The sequence below is a fragment of the Sitophilus oryzae genome, unplaced genomic scaffold, assembly GCF_002938485.1.
Source record: "Sitophilus oryzae breed Bouriz unplaced genomic scaffold, Soryzae_2.0 scaffold_471_pilon_pilon, whole genome shotgun sequence".
NCBI classification, from domain to species: Eukaryota; Metazoa; Arthropoda; class Insecta; order Coleoptera; family Curculionidae; genus Sitophilus; species Sitophilus oryzae.
This window is the reverse complement of record NW_022147053.1, coordinates 847,472-853,761: the sequence shown is the minus strand read 5'-3', so window position 1 is coordinate 853,761 and position 6,290 is coordinate 847,472. Positions and strand designations below refer to the sequence as shown.

Genomic DNA, 6,290 nt, shown 5'->3' with positions numbered 1-6,290 from the left:
TGTCTCAAACGTATCGGTCCTTGAAAAATCTAACTGCGAGAGTATTGAAGTCATGGTCACAAAATCCCGCTTAAGATGGGCTGGTCACGTATGCAGAATGCAAGAAAACCGCATACCAAAATCTCTGCTTTACGGTGAGCTTGTGGACGGTAAGAGGAGGCCGGGTGGACAACTGAAAAGATACAAGGACATTTTCCACGAAAATTTAAAGGGAATTAACATGCAGAATGAGTGGGAAAAAGCAGCTCACAATAGAACTCAATGGAGAAGGGTTGTAAACTCAGTTAACAGCGGCAACCAAAAAGTAGAGAGGCAACAAAGCAATGAGATTTTTGAATGTCCGGAGTGCGGTAGGCAGATAACATCACGTATCGGGCTTTTCAGTCACAGAAAAGCTCATGAAAGAAAACGCCTTGCGTGACCATTTTCTTTATGTGTGTCAAATACTCGTCAGCGAGTAACGGCTGTATGTATGTATGTAAATTAAACATGTTGACTAAATAGTTATTAGACTGAAATCATGTGTGAAAAATGTTTTTGTGCCAAAAATTCAACAGAAACTGTTTTTCATCATTTTTTGCAGAAAAACTTATGAATAATTGAAAACAAAAATAAAAATTTCCTAAATTTATTATTTCAGTGAAATAACTATCTACTCAACGTGTTTATTTTTCAATAATGACATGCACTGACTATTTCCATTCTAAATATCTTAAGAACGGTTGCTCGTAGCGATTTTTACAAAGAGATATTTTTTACGTAAAACGTCACAGAGATGTATATTTTTTCGCTCGGTAGTTTTATACAGGTACGGACAAAAAGTTATTACGCTTCAAAACAAATGTAGGTGGCGCCCTCCACTAGTAGAAATCATATTGACATCAAAATGGAATTTCTCATGTCAAAAAACTCCCAGACACCAATTTTCATCCAAATATTGACCTTACTTCAGAAATTGTTTAGAAAAAATCGAAATAAAAATGAAACTTCTACACCCTGTATCTCTGAAACTAAGCATTTTAGGACATACATTTATACGAACTTTTTTACTTATTTTTATCTGCAGAATATGCTTCCGAAGTTTCCGGAATACAGTTAGGATCACCCTGTATATTACTATACTTCATTATAATTTATATCTACCTATTTTATAAAATGCACGAATAAAAAAATTATAGTACAATTTACCTAAAATTATTTAGTTTCTCTTCACTGAGATGAATGTCGAATTTAATCTTCCTAATGGCATCTTGAAGAAGAGGGCGGTTGAATTGAACTACAGTTGTCCCATAAATCCTTGTTCCAAAGCAGTACAATATCCCATTCAAAAACTCAATTTTAAAAGAAATTAGAAACGCAATGAAAAACAATTCAAAAAAGAATTGAAAACTATTATACAACTCCATGTAAGCACCACTAGAAATGAAATCAAAGACTTGGAAGACTTAGAATAGAAGTAAAATAAACAACAATAAATATAAAAGATATTTAGAAATACAATCAATAGAGAAGGAAAATAATTAAAAGAAAAACCGATAGGCTTATTGGATAGCATCATATCTCTTAAAGAAAAGTGAAACTTTGTGAAATGTGGTTTATGGTCAGAAAATCCTAAGACTGTGTGACTGCCAGTATTTGCTAGTTCATTTAGCGTTATCCAGGGTGCACCACGAGGAGACGAACTCCAGAATGGAGACAATATGAGAAAAAAATAAAGATAAGATAAATTAAAAAAAGTGCATGATAATGAGAGATGAACTTTAAAAAGTCCCAGAAAAATATCACATAAAATTAAGAAGACTTAGAAATACAATCAGTGGAAGAGTTAGTTTATAGAACTGATGTATGATGACATTTCCATAAGGAAGAAAATATGGGAGACAAACAATGAAAGAGATATATGATGCATTGAAAAAACTGGCATGAAAATAAACAAAAAAACTATAATTCTATACAGGGCATTTAAGTGTCTGAGAAGAATGACAAAATTATATACAAGTATATTTCAAAAAAAAACTTGAGAGACAGAATCAATGGAAGAGTTTATAGAGTTGATGAATGATGGCATTCCATAATAAAGAAAATATGGGAGGCAAATAATGAATGAGAAGTGATGAATTGAAATGAACGGCATGAAAATGAATAAAAAAATATACAATTCTATACAGGCATTAGAAAATTGAAATTTTATTTCTTAGAAAATCGTGAGAACGATGACAGAAAACTTATATAAATATATAAATAAGACAATCAACAGAAGAGTGATTAATAATAATATTCCAATAATGCAAAAAATATGGCAGACAAAAATAGAGAGGTAGGCAAAAAGAGAAAATATATTAGATGATATTAAAAAAATAAAAATAAAAAAGTATGTGGGCAATAAGCCCAAAAAAATGATGATGTTCGTTCAAAATATGACTCAATGAGATAAAGAAAAATCCTCTAGAGCATATAAGGTCGCCTCCCTTCATCAGATTTAACCCTTGGGCAACGATTAAGCCTCACCAGTCAGTTCCCATCCCAGCTAAGCAGCCTCGTCTCGGGTCACCCTCGTCACCCGTCGAACGGACATCCACCGGGACCCCCTACAGGCGGACCCCCCTCATCATCTTCAATGTGTCCGATATCCCGCCCCCTCTACTGTCGAGACGTCACGAGAAACGTGCACGAAGAAGTCTCGTAGCTTGGGTGCCAGGAATTCCAAAAATTGACCCCCTGGTCGTATCCGGCCGAAGCCTCTAGCGTTAGAACACCTAGCTCGTAAACCAGAGGGTGGTGACTCCCTTGGGTACCTATGCATGCTACATAGGTCATCGATGACCGAACAGCAGGGTTAGGGGGTGACCCGGATCTCCTCCTCTTCGGAGAGGCTAGCTATGATGCTCTGGAGTCGATGTTACTCAGGAAAATCCATTAGGAAAAATACTAGAAAAGCCAGAAATGGGCGTCAGTTTTTTAATAAATGGCGAATGCGCCAGGAATTGATTCGGAAATTATTTATTGTAAGATTTTTAAGTGTGGGTATCGAGTGCTTAAAACAGAATCCGTAAAATTATATCATGGAATTAAATCTAAAAAAAAAATGACATGAAATTGAATCCATCAACACTAAAATTCTATGCAAGAAATTACACAAGCAAAAAATTACCTATTAGGACACCATTAAAAAAATAATACAAACAAAAGAATTCTTATAGAAATACAGTCAATGAAATATTTTGTAGAATCCATAAATGATGTTATTATTCCCACAATGATGAAAATATGGGAGTCACATGGGAGTCAAGCTATTATACAAAAATAAAAGTTAACCACAAACAACATGAAGTAAAATCCTAAGTAGAAGGTACATTATACCATACAAATAAGACCTACCTATAGAAATACAGTCAAGGGAATATATTTATAAAATTTATAAATGACTATATTATTCCCACAGTCAAGAATATATGGGAGTCGAGCTATTATAAAGAAATGAAAGGAAACCAAAACCAACAGAAGTAAAATTTTAAGTAGGTAGATGGTATTCTACCAAAAGAAAGCAACCAAAAGCCACAAAATTGGTCTAAATTAAAATTAAATGGTCTAAATTTGTCTATGATAATAAGGAACAAGCTATTATAAAGAAATGAAAGGAAACCAAAACCAACAGGAGTAAAATTTTAAGTAGATGATATTTGTCTAAATTAAATTTGTCTATAGGAACTATACTAAGGAACCATACAGATGTAACAGAAAGATACACTGGAATTTTTTTCTTACTTAATCAAATTTAAAAATGATGAAATCCAGTGATCAATATTAGAAACCAATAAAAATATTTTTACCCAAAAGAAATAAAATTTTAGATATACTTGTAAGTTCTGATACATTGTTGGAAATATACATCAAAAGGATAAATGTACTGCCCTGGAACTGTTCACTTCCATCGATATGTTGTACAAATAAAATCTGTAAAAAATAAATAAATAATATTACATTTTATTAATATTATGCTATAATAATTGTTTTTTTTTGTTTCATATTATATACTATTAAATATATCTTTAAAAAATGATTAGTATGTTAATAACCAGTTAATAAATTTATTAAAATTGTTTTTAAATATTAAAATAAACTTACTTTTAACCGGACAATGTAAAACCAATTTTGTAAATCGGAATGATAGCCAAACATAAGAATTATATAAGGGGTGACTCATGCAGGTCTCTGTGGTCTTTATGTGCTGAGTGTGTATTATTAACATTCCTAAAAAGGAAAATTATAATTAAAGTATTATAATATAAAAGCAATGCAAATTGGGCTAACATATGACAACAGCCAACAGCCTATAATATTAAAACTGAAAAAGGTTTTTTTTAATCTGTACTAATTTTAACCGATTTATTCTAAAAAACGTAGAAAATACCCGATTGCTTGTACTAACAAACACCTAAAAAATTATCTTTAGAAATATAAAACATCTTTAAACACTACCAAAAAAAATGGCGGAAAAAAACAAATATTTCTAAATATTATATGAAACTGAAAAATATTCTAAGTAACTTTATTTTTATTGTACAATAAGGACATCAAGGAATGTATTTATATTTCCATATACTCGATTTTGAAAAAGAAAATTATGAAAATTGGAAAAATATGTAAGTTTTTAATGATGTAATTGAAATATTTGAAAGCGAAAAAAATCTATAGAAAACAAGCGAAATAATAGGTACTTACATTTTCAGGAGATTAAACAGGCCTTAAGGAACAGAATAAACTCAAATAGTGCACAGAAAAATCACTTTGTCTATCAAAAAATTTGAAAATTTGCAAGAACGACGTAACGACTACATCTCAACAACGGAAAATGTCGTACGTCAACGTTGTCAAATTGAACACACGTAAAACAGAATGGACATTTTTTATTGCATAAAAAATGCTGTGTCCAAATGAAAATATATAATTTATTCTACTGAAAGAAAGTTTGTATTACGTGTTTATCAGATATATCATGATTTTGTAACGGTTTAATTCATTTTAGTCTTACAAAAATATTGATTTAGATTAGTTTCAGGACTTTGCCAATATATTGGCAACCTTGGAAGCATTTTAGTTCAGAATTTTCTCACTTTTTCTCAATATGGCGCCACTTGTAATCTTCTTCTTTTTCGTATTTCAGGTCTTAAAAGAACGCAACCATAGAATCAAAGTGTTGTTCTTCTTCTTTCTTATATTTGTGGTTTGAAACATGGGCAACCACAGATTTGGCATAGAATTACTCTTCTTTTCTCTTAAATGGCTTGAACTTGTATAGGTCATCTGGCCAGTGTCCAGAAAAAATAATCAAAAGAAGCGATATTCAAATTGTTTACAAATTTATTTTAACAAATTTTCCTCTATTACGCATAGAATTGATTAAAAAAGTAACAGAAAATATCAAAAACCCGAATGTCTATTGGATACCTGACAAAATATGTGCCAGAAAACCTACAAACATGAGGAATTTAGAAAAAAATATTTTGTTACATTTTTTTTCTGAAAAACGGTAAGAGATCGCCAAGAAAGGGTTCAGATTCGTAATCTACGACCTCAAAATAGGGTGTATAAAGATTTTTGTGAAAATCGGACCACTTGTTTTCCAATAATTACCATTTAATAATATCGTGAGTCGATATGTTAGCAGGTAGTAAAGAGCCAAGTCCAAATAGTGAGGGCACCCTAAATAAAGTTAGATTTTGTTACTAGAAACATTATTTCCATTTTTAGACTGATAAAAAACACTAAGGAAGAAATTGTCTGAGATCTTTAAGACAGGAGCGTGGGCGTTCTGTTGCAGATAAAGAAAGATAATAAAACAAAAAAAGGGGCGCGCGTGGATGTAAATGTTACTAGTAGTGAATATTCAGAATGTCCTAGCGATTTATAAGTTAAAGTTAGACAAGCTTTGTCTAATGAAGAAATAAAAGTTGCTCAAAATATTGTTGGTAAAAAGGAACACCTGTCTAATCAGTTTTTAGATTTTTTAATTAAAGAAGAAATGAAATATCTAGAAATTCAAGAAAGAAATGAAATAAATTTGACTGTTAGATCCAGTATTTCAGGTAGAGCAGTAGCTGAAGCTACTAAAGCTTTTAAAGAGTTATAATATGATCTTTGGTTTGATAGGGAAAGAAATATAACGCAATATTTAAAGGTCGTGTAAGGTCTTAAGCTTTGGCATTAAAATTTCTGTAAGAGTACCAAATTCCTTAATTTTTTTATTCAAAGATGAGCTACTTGGAAGTAGAATGTAGATATTTACGTAT

The 6,290-nt window shown here is 31.4% G+C and overlaps 1 long non-coding RNA gene across 1 annotated transcript; it reads right to left on the bottom strand.

Moving 5' to 3' along the window:
* Window positions 1–2,722: 2,722 nt before the first annotated feature.
* Window positions 2,723–4,838, bottom strand: LOC115886183. The gene is made up of 3 exons (XR_004050854.1): window positions 4,723–4,838; window positions 4,126–4,251; window positions 2,723–3,954 (listed from the first exon to the last, which is right to left on the bottom strand). It is a non-coding gene; the product is annotated as an uncharacterized LOC115886183 (long non-coding RNA).
* Window positions 4,839–6,290: the final 1,452 nt, after the last annotated feature.